Here is a 17,491-nt window from a genome sequence, read left to right as displayed (position 1 = left end):
CATAAAGGGTTACTCACCCCAAAACACCGATAGCTATAAACCATTTATACTCCCAATTATACCCTAAAACAATCACACCTACAAGAATACTTAAAAACTCATACATGTGCATATCCCAACATGTTTCGCTTAACAAAAAGCTTCTTCAGGGGACATTTAAATACAAATTATCATAAGATATCCAAAAGGTTTTGCCCATGAAGATACAAAGATAGAGTAATATCTAGTAAGAAGAAGAAAGTGATAATCCCCTTATACAGGTCCTTGGTGAGGCCTCACCTGGAGTACTGTGTTCAGTTCTGGAGACCTCATCTCAAAAAGGATAGAGACAGGAAGGAGGCAGTCTAGAGAAGTGCGACCAAAATGGTGAGGGGGTCTTCATCAAATGACTTATGAGGAGAGATTGAAGGACCTAAATATGTACATCCTGGAGGAGCAGAGGAGGTATGCTACAGTGATACTTAAAAGGTTTTAATGATGCACGATCCACAACAAACCTTTTCCGCTGGAAAGAAACAAATAGAACTAGGGGTCACGAAATGAAACTCCAGGGAGGTTGACTCAGAATCAATGTCAGGAAATATTTCTTCATGGAGAAGGTGGTGGACACCTGGAATGCCCTTCCGGAGGAGGTGGTGAAGACAAAAACGGTGAAAGATTTCAAAAGGGCATGGGATAAACACTTTGGATTCCTAAAGGCAAGGGGGAAGGAAATGAAGTAAGAGGCATGGGGGTAATTTGCTGGTGTGGTGGATACTACCCTTAACAAATAAGCCTTCATACTGTTGATGCAACTCCATCATTGCTTACTGCTTCAACAGCAGGGGGAAAAGAGGAATTAGATTCAGACAATCATTAATGACATTGAACTGTACAGTTTGGGAAAACAAGCATGGAGGTAACTTGCTTGGTGCAGCAGTTACTACCCTTAACCAAAAAGCCTGATACTACACTTCTGATGCAACTCCAACATTGCTCTCTGCTTCAATGGCAGGGGGTGAAAGGAAATTGGACTCAAGCAGTAACCAACAAGAGCCCTGACCCTGGCAGTCTGAGTAACTGATAAGTATGGGAAACATAACTATGGGAGCTTGCTGGGCAGACTGGATGGGCCATTAGGTCCTTTTCTGCTGTCACTTCTGTTTCTATATGTTTGTGTTTCTATGTTTCTATTGTGCTTGAAAAGAATCACAAACACTTCAGAAAGTCAACACGTGATATCTTCCAAAACATGGGAAGGATTTCCTAGAAACATCATCACATCCACCTTCAAATTTACAAAAACTAATATACAGCTGTTTATAAAACATACAATCTCAAAAATACAAAAATATACTTTTCATAAATCCCCAACATGCCCATCAGCCGTTATCATAAATATATATAAAACATCCAAAAAAGACCAAAAATCTTCTTACAGGGTTACATATCTGGGGGTTACTTCCTTTTTTCAGTCAATCTGCAAACAGCATGAAATAACCAAAAATACTACAAATTCAGAAAAAACTAAATTTACGTAAATGTAAATAGAAATATACAGCTGAAACTTTCCAAGTTAACATGCAGAAAAAACACAAACAAGTTGCCAAACAGCATGATGTTGTACAAATGTCATACTTCCAAATTTAAAAAAGCACGTCCTTTGTGTAACAAATAGGAACTGTTTATACTAAAAAGATACAAAAAAATACAGGGAAGAGAGCCAGTCAAAAACAATGAGCCCATTCGATCCTTTCATTCAAACCACTGGGAATCACAGAGCAAAAATTGAAAAACTATTGTTCAGATTGCAACAAAGCTCTATCAATATCACTGCTACGACAGTTCTCAATACACTTGATGACAAAAAAAACCGCAATTCTTCAATCGAGTATCCCAGTTCCATCCAGTGGTGTACCAATGGAGCCTCTACATTCCCATTATGAAATCTACTACAGTATTCTATAATATGGACTCAAACCTTTCGCTTTGTCTTCCCAATATATAATAAACCTCACGGACATTTTATAACATAAATGATTGCCGTGGAATCACAAGACATGGAGGACTTCAAGAGCATGGGTCTGTCAGAGACAGGATGTTGGAAAGAGGTAACTGTCATTGACAGATGACAAACTGAACAGTGGGTGCAAGGCTGATGATCAACTATTCCCCGATCCACCTCAATAGACAACTGCATATCTTGAGTGGACCATCATATCTCTTACATTACGAGGATGTATAAATTAGAAAACCGGAAGATGTTCTAAACCCTTGAACTTACTCAACAGATACAAATACCTTTTAATGATCTCATTAACCCCACCAACTTGGCCATAATAGGGTAACAGATACACCAGTGAAGGAGAAACAGAGGCACTTCGTGGGGTGAACAGCAGATCTCTATTAATATATCACACGCATTTATAAGCACTTCGGATAATTTTCTGAGGATAGCCCCATTCCCAGAGTCTTGCACTCAACTTTCCTGCATACCTGTCAAAATCCACAATTGATGTACAAATCCTCCTTAAACAAAAAAACTGGCTGACAGGAATGTTCTCCCTAATAAACTGAGGATGACAACTGCTGTCAGGAGGGGAAGGCAGTTCTCTCTTGCCTGTGGGAAGCACTTTCAGGCCCCGAGGTGCAGTTAAAAGATCAGCACCTCGGGAGCCTCGGCCGATCCGTTTCCCCTCAGTGAGGGAACGGTGGCCGTTTTGAGCACTTTTCAGGAAGCTCAAGCCAGAGCAATGGAATCAGGAGAGCTCCCACTTGATCTATCTCCTGTTTTTGCCAGTCCTGGGGATCATTCTGATCCAGACCAGGACGATTATGATGATGTGCCAGATCCCCGGGGTGGGGGGGGGGGGGGTGAGGCTGGCTCTAATAATTTTTCCTTGGACTTTGTGCTCATGCACAAAGCCTTTTTGGCTTCCCAATCTTCCCAGGGTTCGCCTGCATTTTTGAGCCGTCCTTCTGATCCTCCTCCTTCTGAACCTTCTCCTGGACAACCCCACAAGGTGGCCAAGTGTCTGGATGCACCGGCTTCTCTGCGGATTGCTAAGTTGCGGGGTACTTCTGCATCTGGATCTGCTATTCCACAGGCTGTGGACGCAGCAGCTACTGACGCACTATCTGTCAACTTCCCCATGCCTTGCATAGGAGGATCTGGGAAAGCAGGCTCCCCTAGACAGTGATGATCCGATGATGGTCCATCTTTTTCATAGGGAAGAGTTGGACCCTCTGATTACCTCAGTTTTGTCGGAGCTTGGAGTGGACCTTCATCAGCATCCTCTCCCACAGGATTCCGTGGACCCGGTTCTAGCAGGACTAACGGCTCCCACCAAGGCTTTTCCTCTTCATCCCATGCTCCAACAGTTGATGACATGGGAGTGTGATGTTCCAGATGCCGGCTTGAGAATAAGTCAGGTTTATGGATAAGTTATATCTCTGGACTGAAGAGTCTCTGGAGCTCCTAAGGTCCCCTAAGGTGGATGCTTCAGTTTCGGCTGTCAGCAAAAGGATGACAATCCCAGTCACAGGAGCAGCGGCACTCAAAGATCTTCAAGACAGGAAACTGGAAGTTCTCCTCAAGCGTATCTTCAATGTGTCCGCTCTGGGCATACGAGCGGCGGTGTGTAGTAGCTACATGCTCTGGGTAAGTCTATGCTGGATCCAACAATTGTTAACGTCCAGCGATCTCCCTCCGGGCGAATCTGAGCAGGCAGAACGGTTGGAAGCGGCGGTAGCATATGTTTATTTATTTATTTATTTTAAAACTCTTCTATACCGTTGTTTAGTTAATTCACCATCACAACAGTTTACATAAAGGCACAATAAGAAAAAAACTATAATTGGTATAGATTACAAATTAAACATGTGCCAACATTGAAAGGTAACAAATTTTAATAAGAGAAACTATGTGTTAATTAGAGCTTATATGTCTGTTAGGAAACTGTTAAGTGGTTCAAGTCTACGTTTAATAAGCATTTGAAGATATAAATGAAAAAAAATTGATTGCTTGGTGCGTCTTTATGTATCGATTGTTTTTCTTATTCTCTTTTTCTTTGTAAAAGGCTTGTTTAAAAAGCCAGGTTTTCAAATTAGTTTTAAATAGTTTCAGATTCCTCTGTAGCCTTATTTCGAGTGGCATGGAGTTCCATAGCATAGGTCCAGCCAGTGACAGTGCTCTCTCCTTACTTGAGTGAGGGGTGCTGATTTAACAGAAGGAACAGTTAGTAGAGCCTTATTAGCGGATCTCAGGTTTCTGTGTGGAACATGTACGCGCAGTGCTGTGTTAAGCCAGTCGGCCTTCTCATCATGGATTAGTTTATGAATTATACACAGTGCCTTATATTGTATTCTTTGTTCGATTGGGAGCCAGTGTAGTTCAACAAGTGTTCCTATAATGTGGTCTCTATTCTTTTTGCCTGTCAGAATTCTAGCAGCGGAATTTTGTAATATTTGTAGTGGCCTAATGGTAACTTGAGGTAGCCCTAATAGCAGAGATTTACAGTAGGCTGTGCTTGTGAAAATCATTGCCTGTAGAACTGTATGAAAATTTTTTAGCGTTAGCAGGGGTTTCAGTCATCTAAGAACCATTAATTTGGCATAACCTTCTTTTAATTTCTGTGAAATGTGTTGTTTCATATTTAGTTTAGGGTCGATTATTACCCCTAAATTCTGTACTTTTATTGCTAACTCCACGGTTTGATTATTTTTATTGCAATTGTAGGTTGTATAGGGTGTATATTTTTTCATTCTAGATGTAAGAATTCAGTTTTGTCAATGTTTATTACCAGTTCCATTTGTTTTAGGAGCTATTTGATTATTTCAAGATACATATTGGCTAGTTTTATTGCTTCTTCAATAGTGTTTACGATGGGTAGCAGTAATTGTATGTCATCTGCGTATATATAATGTATTATTTCAAGTCCTGCGAGTATGTGACATACTGGGAGGAGGTAAATGTTAAAGAGAGTTGCGGACAGGGCTGATCCCTGTGGGACTCCTGTTTGTAGTTTGATTTTGTCTGATAATGTGTTTTTGATTTGAACTTGGAAACACCTGTTACTTAGGTATGATTCAAACCAGTTTATTGTTTTGTTATTGAGTCTTATCTCTTTTAGTCTATCGATTAGTATTTTGTGATTTACAGTGTCAAATGCTGCAGAGAGATCCAGAAGAACCAGAATGTAATGTGTTCCTGTATCAAAGCCTCTTAAGATATTATCTGATAGTGCTAGTAGTAATGTCTCAGTACTGTAGTGTTTGCGGAATCCATGTTGTGCAGGATATAATATGTTATTACTTTCTAAGTGGTTTGATAGTTGTTTTTAGACTGTTTTTTCAATTAGTTTGGCTATTAGGGGTAAGTTGGAGACTGGTCTATAGTTGCTCAGATTTAGAAGGTCAAGGTTCTTTTTCTTAATGATTGGTTTGATTATGGCTCCTTTCAGGGTATCTGGCATTGATCCCTCCTCTAGGGAAAGGTTGATGATTTTAGTTAATGTTGGAGCTACTGTGTTGGTAAGTTTTTTAAATTCCAATATGAGGCTGATGCTCTATATGACCTTCTCCGTACCTCATCTCGCACCATGTCTTCTGCTGTTTCGGCTAGGCGGCTCCTTTGGCTGCGTAACTGTTCAGCGGATGTATCATCCAAAGCTCAGCTGGGTGCGTTGCCTTTCAAAGAAAAACTTCTCTTTGGTGACGACTTAGAGCAATTGAATAAATCTTTGGGAGAAAACAAAGTCCATAAGCTCCCAGAGGACAGGCCAAGACCTTCCAGAGGTTTTCCATCCACATTTCCGTGGCCAACGATTTCGTCTCAGCAGACCACAGCTTCTTGGACAAAGACAGCCATCGACTAGGCCACAGTTCTGGTCTTCCTCCTTTTGAGGGAGAAGACTCACTCGTGACGGTAGCGCCGCTCCGGCTGTTGCCTCCAAGACTTCTCAATGAGATACGGCCGGCCCATCCCTCGATTCCTCACATGGTGGGACGTTTATCCTAATCTTTATACTGAGGGGATGCAGGTGGCACACCAGGTTAAGAGAGGGTGCCCTTCAAGTTTTTCTTTGTCTCCATCTGCTGGAGGAGAGCCATAACCCACAATCTGGACTGATCCGTGGTACTACAGGAATGAAAATTAGCAGGAAAGAACCAATTTTCTTTTCTCCTTCTCACTTGTTCTCAATGGCAGAAGTTTCCCCGAGAGAGAGAGGTTGGAAAGAGCAAGGTTGGAGAGAGCAAGGTTGGGCCTATGGGCTCTGGTATAGCTCAGTCCTCCTTCTCCTGGGTGGAATGTTTACCTTCGCTGGGTGACCCTGCAGACCTTTCTGCAGGGACACTCAGCAAAGGCAAAGCAACCTATTATGTAGGAATTGTGTGCTTGGGTTTCCCATTTGTCAGTCATAGCGGGGAAAAGCCACAGGGAGGCTGTCCCTGGTAATGTTCAAGGGGATGTGGATCATGAGATATCAGAGGATTCCAATGGGGAATTCGCTTTCTCACCTCTATAAGAGGGAAAAATTGCATCTGATTGAGAGCTGCATCGGACTCTGCTCAGATTTTTTCCTTTTTCACAGAGATGTTTTGCTGAGTTGATTGGGTCAGACCTTGAACACACTTGGTGTGGCCCGAGTCTGTTGGCTCAGAACCTGAACACACTCAGTGTGGCTGAAGGTCAATTTAAGTTAAGCGTCCTGTTTCTTCCCCCCCCCCCATCCAAATCAAGAGTTAATTGACCTTCAGTAGAAGTTTACAAAGGGGGAGAAACAATTTTCCTATATTCCATCTATTTCATGATTCCAGAAAAAAAAAGTAAGGGATGTTTTGGCCAATATTGGATTTAAAGAAGGTAAATATGGCTCTCAAGGTTCCCTGTTTCCACATGGAAACTCTGAAGTCTGTCATAGCAATGGTACGCAATGGAATGGCTCCACGTACCTTCACCAAGGTGATGGTGGTGGTGGCTGCATTGCAAAAAGGAAGGTGTGATGGTGCAGCCGTGTCTGGACAACTGGCTCATTTGTGGGAACTCAGAGGACTTCTGTCGACAATCAGTACAAAACGTTCTGATGCACTTGAAGTCTCTAGGATGGGTAATGAATCTAGCAACGAGCTATTTAGTCCTCTTTCAAACTCTGGAGTATCCGGGAGCTCAGTTCAACACACTGACAGAGAAAGTGTCTCTCACAGAGAGAGATTGCTGAAATTGCAGAATCAGATTAGGCTTCTACTGGAGCTTTCAGTGCCAAGTGCTTTGCGTTGCCTGCATGTCTGCCATGGTTACGTGGCCATCCAGTACAGATCCTATTGGACAATGCGACAATGATGGCCTACATCAACTGTGAAGGTGGAACCAAAAATCAGGCGGTGGCTCGAGAGGCCTGGAAGTTGATACTCTGGGCAGAGCAGCACTTGGAGTAGCTGGCAGTGTCTCACATCGCTGGGGTGGACAACATTCAGGCAGATTTTCTCAGATGGAGAAAGTTAGACCCCCAGGGAATGGGAGCTGCTGGAGGCAGTGATGTGTCTCATTCTTGGAAGATGGAGGTATCCCTATATGGATTTAATGGTGACCAAAGAGAACACAAAGGTGTTGCGGTTTTACAGCCGCCTAAGAGAACATGATGCTCTGGTTCTGCCATGGACTCAAGGAATTCTTCTTTGTCATCCCTCTGTGGCCGCTAGTGGACAAGGGATTACAGCAGATAGAGAAACATCCGGGCAGTCTGATCCTGGTAGCTCCAGAGAGGCCACTTCAACCATGGTTCCTAGATCTGGTCAACATGTCAGATACATGGCTCCGGAGTTATTTGTAGAAACAGTCTGCAGCTCTTAAATACATCTCGCAGAACAGATCATCACCAGGAAAACCATTTTCAAAGTAAGCAGCTGTAAGGAGAGATCATGCAGTGGCTGAAAAGTAGGTTCTGACAAAAATCTCAATATCTGATTAAGGTAGGCACAAGGGAGGCTGTAGATACTTGACTCCCTTCAAGAACCTAGACCTATCTGGATGGGAAGACAAGGGCCTACCATTAATCCGCCCTCTGTAGCATGCGAGAGTCACAACCTGCACCTCTCACGTGTTTAGGGCCAAGTCCTTAACAAATATCTCCTGCAAAAATTCTAAAACCAGTGAGATCCTACTCAGAGGGTGAGAACCTCTCACCCTGCACCATTTCTCGAAAACCCTCCAGACTCTAATAGAAACCAGAGATATATAAAGCTTTCTAGTGTGAAGCAATGTGGATGTTGCTGCCGGAGAATAAACCCGCCTCAGCAGACAAGCCCTCTCAAAGGCCAAACTGTAAGACAGAACCGACCCAGATTTTCATGCACAATCGTCTTCTGATACAGAAGATCCTCCCTGATTGGCAGTTTCATAGAACTGCCCGCTAGGAGTTATTGGAGGTGGGTGTACCAAAGTCTCCATAGCCAATCCGCAGCAACCAGAATTATCCTGCCAAGCATCGGCCAAAGAAGGAAAACATATAACACCTCATTCTGTGACTGTTGTTGGATAAGAACATTGATTCCAAACGCTCTAGAGCCCTTTCTGCAACTATAGAGCTGTGGCACCTTCGCATTGCCATAGCTTGCCAATAAATCCAGTTATGGCTGCCCCCATCAAGAAACCATGAGCTGAAAGGCATCATCTGCCAGCTTCCACTCTCCTGGTCTAAGGCCTGCCTGCTGAGAATGTCAGCTCTCACATTATCCTTCCCAGCAATGTAAAAGGTGGATAATGCCTGAAGATATTCCTCCACATGTGCCATGAGAGCATCTGTCTCCACTGACACCTGATGACTTCTAGTTCTGCCCTGATTTATGTAGACAACCGTTGTGGCATTGTTTGAATGATCCTTACTGCTCGACCTGTCAAATGCTCAGTGAACTATAGACACACCAAGTGAACTGCACAGGCATCCAAATGATTGATGGTCCACCTCCATACCACGGCCTTCCACCGACCTTGCACCATAACTCTTGACAGTGAGCCCCCCTCCCCAACTCATGTCTGTCGTGAGCATCAACCAGTCAAGCGTCTCCAAGGGCACTCCTTTCTTGAGGTGGTCCCATTGCAACCACCACTGCAACTGCTTGCTCAATCCCATTGACAAGTGTAGCCTTACTGGTTACTCCTGTGATTGCAGATTCCACTGTGAGAGCACTGCACACTGAAGTGGCCACATATGTGCCCTCGTCCAAGGCGCTATCTTCAACATATCCGCCATTGACCCTAAGACCTATAGATAAGTCCACATCGGTGGATGAATGGCCTTCCTCAAGAACTGAACTTGAGTCACAAACTTCTGGATGCATTTCTCCAGCAGGAACACTCTGTCCTGCTCTATATCGACTTGCACTCTGAGGTATTCCAGGATCTGCGTCTGCTTTTGTCTAGGTTCACCACCCAACCTAGCTCCTGAAGGAGATAGATCACTTTGTGAGATGCCAATTGACTTTTTTCCGCACTCATGGCTCGAATTAACCAGTCCAGGTATGGATGGTCTAGAATGCCCTCCTTGCACAGAGACACCACTACTACCACCAAGACCTCAGAGAAGGTTCTGTGCACCATAGTCATACTGAACAGAAGGGCTTGAAACTGATAATGGTGCTGTAGGATGGCAAAACAAAGAAAACCACTGATGCTCCTGTCAAATGGGGATATGTAGATAGGCGTCCCTCAGATCAAGAGACTTTAGGAAGATCGAGAGATATGAGGAACTCCCCATTCCATACCACCATGATTACAGAGCATAAGGTTTCTATTCCGAAGTGAGTCATGTGCAAATGATGGTTGACTCCCTTCAGATCCAGGATTGGTCATAAAGAACCCTCTTCCTTCTTGGGAATGACAAAATAAATAGAATATCGCTCCTATTGTCCTGCCATCTGGGAACTGGAATCACGGTCCTGAGGTCTAGCAGCCTTCTCAGAGTAGCCGCCACTGCCACTCTCTTCGTTAGCAAGTTGCATGGAGAGACTATAGAGGCATCCAGAGGAATTCAGAGAAATTCTAGAGCATAGTTGTTTAGTATATCCAGGACCCACTGGTCTGACGTGATTTGGGCCCACCTGAGATAAAAGCGGATAGACATCCACTTATCTTTGGAATCAGTCCCAGAGTCCACATCCTTACTTGGCTTCTTAGGCCAAAAGGACTGAGATCTTCCGAAGGGCCTTGACTTCTGAGTCACCACCCCTCATTCCCCAACTCACTCCTGAACAAGAGAGAATCCTTAAAGGGCAACTTTGCCAAATTTGAATTAGAAAATGTATCAACTGATCAGTTCCGCAGCCATGGAAACTACACCTCTGCAAGCCGTACGCACCAAGTCAGATCCTGCATCAGTTAAAAATGCAGTTCCTGGTTCCATCACTGGCCCAGCAGCTCCCACTCCTTGACTCTCCTGAGAGAGGCACAAATTTGCTCATGCCACCAAGCAGCAGCACAAAGCTATTTGCAAATTCATTACCATTGATTCAAATGCCTACTTAAGGATGGCCTCAATCCTTCTATCCGGGGCATCCTTCAGTGCTGCTGCCCTTTTGACCAGGATGGTGGTTAGCTTGGTGACAGCACACACCAAGACATCAACCTTTGGGAATCGCAACTGCTCTCTTGCCTTCGGAACCAAGGGGTACAGGCCCACCAAGGAATGCCCACCTTATAAGCTTGCTGCCTGAGCGTTCCCCTCAAGGTCAATTAAATCTTGCACTATTTCCAGGAGGGGAAAGAAACAGGATGACTTGTGCTAGGTAACCAAGCTAGGATTCTTCTTTTGTAATCCCGTAGTGTCACCCCTGTCTACTCTGATCGTTTTCAGGGTCTGAGACAATAGACCTGGCAACGCATCTGTTACGCGCCCTGCCCGCAGCCTTCCCGCGCATGGGCCTGCTCATCTTCATGGTCCCACAGCGGGTCCCAGGACGACCTTCCTCGCAGTAGTTGCCAGTCCTGCCAGGCCCCGGCGTCCCCCGGCGGTGGTCGCTGGGCCTTCTACTGCACGCCAGGCCTCAGGCCGAGGCTGAGCGTCCTCAGCCATGTTAGCTACGCCCCTACATGCGCATGCAGATCGCCCAGACTCATGTAGGGCCAAGGGCGGGTCTTAGCTCCGTGGCGCGCCCTGATAGATCCCTTGATATCAGGAAGTTCCTGTCTTTGCTTCCTTGCCTTGGCAATTGGGTCGGTTTGTTCTAAGATTGCCTCTGCGTTTGTTCCTGCTCTTGCCTGTTCTTGGTCTCGTTCCAGGATCCTTCTGTTCCAGTTCTGTTCCTGACTTGTTCCTGCATCCTAGTTCCTGCGTCCTGCTTGTTCTTGTGTTCGTCTGTCTGCCTACCCAGGTAGTACCCTCAGACTGTCTTACTGGTACTGACAGCTTGTTCCTGAACTGCCTGCCTGCCTGCTGCCTGCCTCAAGACCTCAGCCTGCCTTTGACCTCATCTGACCTCTGGTACCTGACCCCTGCTTTGCTGACCATTCCTCGGACTGACTTCTGGATCTTGACCTTTGCTTGCCTGACCTCGTCTCCAGAATCTGGCTCTGTTCCTCGCCTTGTCATCACCAACTCTGTTCTGGTTCTCCTTGTTCCAAGCAGCCTCCAGCTTTGAACCCAATCGTGCTCCCCCTGTGTCCTTGGGCACGCCGGACTTTCACTCTCTTAGGAGATCCTGCAAGGCCACCTAAGTCCAAGCGGCCCGGGTCCCTTCGGGCTCCTCCCAGGGGGACCTCAGGCTTCCAGTGGTGAAGCTCTTCACAGCCTCTGTCTCCTCCAGTGCTCCGCCCCCTGGGGGATGTTACCTCCTGTTCCCTTTCAGGAGACGTTCCCTTACTGTCCCAGGACAAGGGTCCACCCCCGAGCGCAACAGGTTGCGCTCCAGGGTCCTACCAGGACTGGCCGCCACAGTGAAACAACATCATCAAGCTTTAGAGACGCTGGCCTCTTCGGTAGAAGAACTGCGCTCTCAATTACAAGATACAGCAATGGCCAACCCGGTGGGCCTCTCGGCCACTATACTTCCCAAAGCAACTCTGGCACTTCCTGCACCCCCCAGGTATAATGGGTATCCATGCTCCTGTCGTGGCTTCCTTAATCAGTGCTTTATGCAGTTTGTGCTACAACCCTCGTTGTTTTTGAAGGAGATCTCTAAAGTCACCTGCATTCTGTCCTGTTTGGAAGGGAAGGCTCTGGCATGGGCCTCTCCCTTATGGGAACGTTCTGATCCCATCCTTTCCAAGCTATCTGACTTTATTGCTCTCTTCAAGCAGACCTTCGGAGACCCAGGCACATGGCTGTCGCTAGTCATAGCTTACTCCACCTCTGTCAAGGGTCGAGGACCCTCTCTGAATACACAGTGGAGTTTCGGACCTTGGCCACAGAACTAGGGTGGCAAGAAAATTGTCTGCAAGCCATCTTCCTAGATGGACCCTCCTGTGCTCTGAAAGATGAGCTCTCTGGCCGTGAGACTCCCATGTCTCTAGAATACTTGATCTCCCTTGCCGGGAGGATTGATCATCACCTCCGGCAAAGACGCCTAGAAGTAAAGGCTCCATGCCCTCCTCCAGTACACCCCACAAGTGCACCCTGCACTCCAGCGAAGACTCCTGCACCACCACCTTCCTCCATGGTAGAACCTATGGAAGTGAATCGTGGGCGATTGTCTCCGACCGAAAATCTCCGGCGAAAGGAGGGGCTCTGCCTTTACTGTGGCACTTCTGGATATCGTCTGCAGTTTTGCCCTGTCCGTCCGGGAAACTGCAATACCTGAGCTTGGCGGGGGTCCTGAGCTTGGGCGCAACTGTTTCTGGCCCTCAACTCTTGCTTCCTGTACCCTGGGCATCAAGGCCCACACCTTTGCGACCACTGCTCTCATCGATACCAGAGCGAGCGGTAGCTTCATTACGGACGACATCGTTAAACTCTTGAAAATACCTCTCCAACCCCTAGAGGTGAATCTTCGGATTGCCTCCATCCAGGGGGAACATCTTCCAGGTCTCGTTACTTACCAGACAGTGGCTATCCGTCTCATTATAGGTACTCTCCATGAGGAAGAGACATCTTTCTACGTCCTAAAATGCTCAACTCATCCGGTAATCCTAGGGCTACCCTGGCTCCAGGTCCACGAACCCCAGTTCGACTGGCAGTCCCTGCAGTTGGTACAGTGGGGCCCAAAATGCCAAAAGACTTGTCTGCACCTGGTATCCCCCGTGATACCCATCTTGAAATCAGTTACCCTTCCAGGTTTACCTCCGCAGTATTCTGACTTCAGCGATGTGTTCTCTAAGCAGAAAGAGGATACCCTGCCTCCATTACACAAGTTCAGCTGTCCTATTGAACTTCAACTGTCCTATTGAACTTCTGCCGGGCACTATGCCTCCCAAAGGCAGAACCTATCCGTTGTCCTAGCCTGGAAAAATGTTTGAGCAGAATCGCTTACCCTTTCTGGGTTACATCATCTCTGATCATGGATTCTCAATGGACCCGGAAAAACTTCAGGGAATCTGCGACTGGCCTCAGCCAGTAGGCCTTCGGGCGTTGCAACGCTTTCTAGGCTTCACTAATTATTATCGAAGCTTCATTGCAAATTACTCTTCCATAGTTGCCCCACTCACTGCTATGACTAGAAAAGGGGCCAACACCCGAGTTTGGATGCCTAAGGCAATTGCTGCCTTCCAGAGGATTAAAGAAGCCTTCAGCCCCGGTCCCTGTCTCTTTTATCCGGATCCCAAACAACCATTTGTTGTGGAGGTCAATGCCTCAGCGATTGGCGCCGGAGGCGTTCTGAGTCAACACTCTCCCATGGGCAAGTTAATCCCCTGCTCATTTTACTCTCATAAGTTTTCCCCCACAGAACAACGTTACACTGTTGGTGACCGCGAACTCCTTGCGGTCAAACTAGCGCTTCAAGAGTGGTGCCCTTGGTTGGAAGGGGTGCAACATAAATTTACCATCTTCACTGACCACAAGAACCTCGAACATCTCAAAGAGGCTCAACTTCTGAACCCCCGTCAGGCCCGGCGGGCTTTATTCTTCGAGAGGTTTGACTTTAACCTTTGCTTTCGTCCTGGTTCCAAGAACTTGCACGCTGATGCACTGTCCAGATCATTCAAGCCTGAAGAAGTCCCGGAAGTTCTTAGCTTCATTATCGACCCTGCTTGTATTTCCCTTGCTGCGACTACCTGTTGGAAAGACCGTCGTTCCTCGCCAGCTACGTGAGCGTGTCTTAAAGAGGGCCCATGACTCCAAACTGGCAGGCCACCCTGGTCGTGCCAGGACCCTGGAAATGCTGCGAAGGCATTATTGGTGGCCTACTTTGGTGCAAGATTCACAAAACTACGTGGACTCATGTCCCACTTGCGCCCAGCAAAAACCGCAAACAGGGAAGCCTTGGGGCTTGCTTCAGCCTCTCCCAGCACCTACCGAGCCATGGTCCAGTATTTTGACGGACTTTATTACTGATCTACCTCCTTCACAGAATAAGACAGTGATTTGGGTCGTCATCAACCGCTTCTCGAAAATGGGTCACTTTATCCCATTGCCGGGTCTTCCTTCAGCCCCGGAACTGGCAAAACTCTTCCTGAAGAACATATTTCGCCTCCACGGACTCCCCAAGGAGATTGTGTCCGATTGGGGACCACAGTTTGCCGCCAAGTATTGGCTTTCCTTGTGTCGAAAGTTCGATATTTCCCTGAGTTATACGTCGGCCTACCATCCCGAGGCCAATGGGCAGGCCGAAAGGACCAATCGGACCTTGAAGAAATTCCTAAGCTCATATGTAAATGATCATCAAAATAATTGGTCGGATCTTCTTCCCTGGGCTGAGCTGTCGCACAATACTCATGTCGCACAATACCAACATATCCCCATTTGCAATAGTCTTTGGACTGCAGCCCCGACTGCCTCTTCCTGTTCCTCTGACGGTTCCATCTCCAGCGACTCAATCCATGGCTCAAACCATTCACCAAGTGTGGACACGGGTAAAGGAGCGACTTTTGCAAGCTGCTAAGCATGCCAAGCACACTTCTGATCTTCATAGACGACCCGCACCACTCTTTCGACCTTGCCAGAAAGTGTGGCTGAGTGCTCGACACATTAGACTGAGACTTCCCTTTCACTGTCTGGCTCCGAAATACATAGGACCATTTCCTGTGATCCGAAGAGTGGGAGCTGTCTCATATCAACTCCAGCTATCTCGTTCATTGGGTATCCACAACACGTTTCACGTCCTCTCCTGGCCCTCACATAAAGACCCTCCTGCTCCGCGTGTCTCTGAAGAATCTGACACTTCTCTCCAGGTAATAGAGGACCTCGACGTCTGGCGACGCCAAAGCAAGTGGGAATACTTCTTAGCCTGGGAGGGCTATGGTGCCGAGGAGAATTCATGGGAACCCTCTCAAAACATCCTTGATAAGGATCTCCTGAGGAACTTCCATAGAATGAACCCTGAGAAACCACAGCCGCGTAGGGGGAGGGCTAGACGTGGGGGTACTGTTACGCGCCCCGCCCGCAGCCATCCCATGCATGGGCGTGCTCACCTTCATGGTCCCACAGCGGGTCCCGGGATGACCTCCCTCGCAGTAGTTGCCAGTCCTGCCAGGCCCCATCTTCCAGCGGCGGCAGTCGCTGGGCCTTCCACTGCGCGCCAGGCCTCACGCCAAGGCTCGGCGTCCTCGGCCATGTTAGCCACGCCCCTACCCGCTCACGGACTGCCTGGACTCATGAAAGGCCAAGGGCAGTCTTAGCTCCGCGGCGCACCCTGATTGATCCCTCGATATAAGGAAGTTCCTGTCTTTGCTTCCTTGCCTTGGCAATCGGGTTGGTTTGTTCTAAGATTGCCTCTGTGTTTGTTTCTGCTCTTGCCTGTTCCTAGTCTCGGTCTAGGATCCTTCTGTTCCTGTTCTGTTCCTGACTTGTTCCTGCATCCTAGTTCCTGCGTCCTGCTTGTTCCTCTGTTTGTCTGTCTGTCTACCCAGGTAGTACCCTCGGACTGTCTTACTGGTACTGACCTCAGCTTGCTCCTGACCTGCCTGCCTGTCTGCCGCCTGCCTCAAAGACCTCAGCTTGTTCCTGAACTGCCTGCCTGCCGCCTGCCTCAAGACCTCAGCCTGCCTTTGACCTCGTCTGACCTCTGGTACCTGACCCCTGCTTTTCTGACCATTCCTCGGATTGACCTCTGGATCTTGACCTTTGCCTGGCTGACCTCGTCTCCAGAGTCTGGCTCTGTTCCTCGCCTTGTCATCACCTACTCTGTTCTGGTTCTCCTTGTTCCAACCAGCCTCCAGCTTTGAACACGATCGTGCTCCCCCTGGGTCCGTGGGCACGCCGGACTTTCACTCTCTTAGGAGACCCTGTGAGGCCCACCTAAATCCAAGTGGCCCGGGTCCCTATGGGCTCCTCGTGGGGGGACCTTGGGCTTCCAGTGGTGAAGCTCTTCACAGCCTCTGTCTCCTCCAGTGTTCTGCCCCCTGGGGGCAGTTACCTCTTGTTCCCTTTCAGGAGATGTTCCCTCACTGTCCCAGGACAAGGGTCCACCCCTGAGCGCAACAGCGTCCATGTGAAAGAAGGTCAGGTGGAACTTCCCCCTTTTCCAGAGGTATGGAATCCGAGTCACCACCGGAATCATCCAACAGGTCACAATCCTCATGCTCCAGGGACAACCTCTCTACGGTGCTTGCCTGACTTGGACAACAAGTGGGAAGACCCATGATGTGTTCCGTTCTTACAGGGCTGCTTCACCTCAACTGGATGCCCTTCCAGAAAAGCCTGTAACCCTTGGAAAAACTCTCCCTAGGAGAAAGAGGATGAATCCATATCAGGACCAATAGACCGAATATGGCACTCTCCGAACCGTCCCCCAGGGATGTCCCTTCTGTCAGGAACAAGGGGGGAGGGGTCCATCATATCACCTCCTGTGCTCCCTGCCACTGAGTCCTCCAAGGCTAGGGGGGGATGCCCCAATGGCAGCTAAAACTTTGGCAGGCAAATCACCTTGTGTCTCCAGACAGTGCTGGCATAGGCGAAGTGGGAATGATAGTCGGATTGCTCTTATATGGAAAGCTGCACAATAGAAAGGCATTTAGACTTTTGAGGCCCCCCCAGTGCCATTATCCATCACCAAATGGCCACTCTTCATCCATATGGCATCCTGCACGCACACAAATGTGCGCATGGACGTACCCACACAATTATGCGTTCAGATCTAGCCCGCGGGCTTGCAAGCACATGTGCATACCTTCTCTAAGCCACCGCTGCACTGTGTGTACTTGTGCGTGCGCCTGAGTGCATGGGGAAAAAAATCACCTGCCGTGGCCTAAATGCACTTCGCTGTAGCCCAGCCGCCCATCACTTGACTGACCAACTGTGAAGCAGGGCCTAGAAGTCAATGCTGCTTCACCCGCTAACTCGTGCTGCCTCCACTCTCCATTTACTCCCTGGAAGAGTGTGTGTGTGTGTGGTGGTGGTGAGGGGGGTTAATGCTGAGGGAGGGA

The 17,491-nt window shown here is 47.7% G+C and overlaps 1 protein-coding gene across 7 annotated transcripts in view; it reads left to right on the top strand.

Annotated features, from left to right (window-relative positions):
* The window catches only part of TTC16 (tetratricopeptide repeat domain 16), a 131,220-nt gene that overhangs the window by 21,853 nt on the left and 91,876 nt on the right, over positions 1-17,491 (top strand). The gene's annotated exons all lie outside the window — the stretch shown is intronic.

This window comes from Rhinatrema bivittatum, chromosome 8 (assembly GCF_901001135.1).
Source record: "Rhinatrema bivittatum chromosome 8, aRhiBiv1.1, whole genome shotgun sequence".
Classification (NCBI taxonomy): domain Eukaryota; kingdom Metazoa; phylum Chordata; class Amphibia; order Gymnophiona; family Rhinatrematidae; genus Rhinatrema; species Rhinatrema bivittatum.
This window is presented reverse-complemented; position numbering and strand designations above follow the sequence as displayed.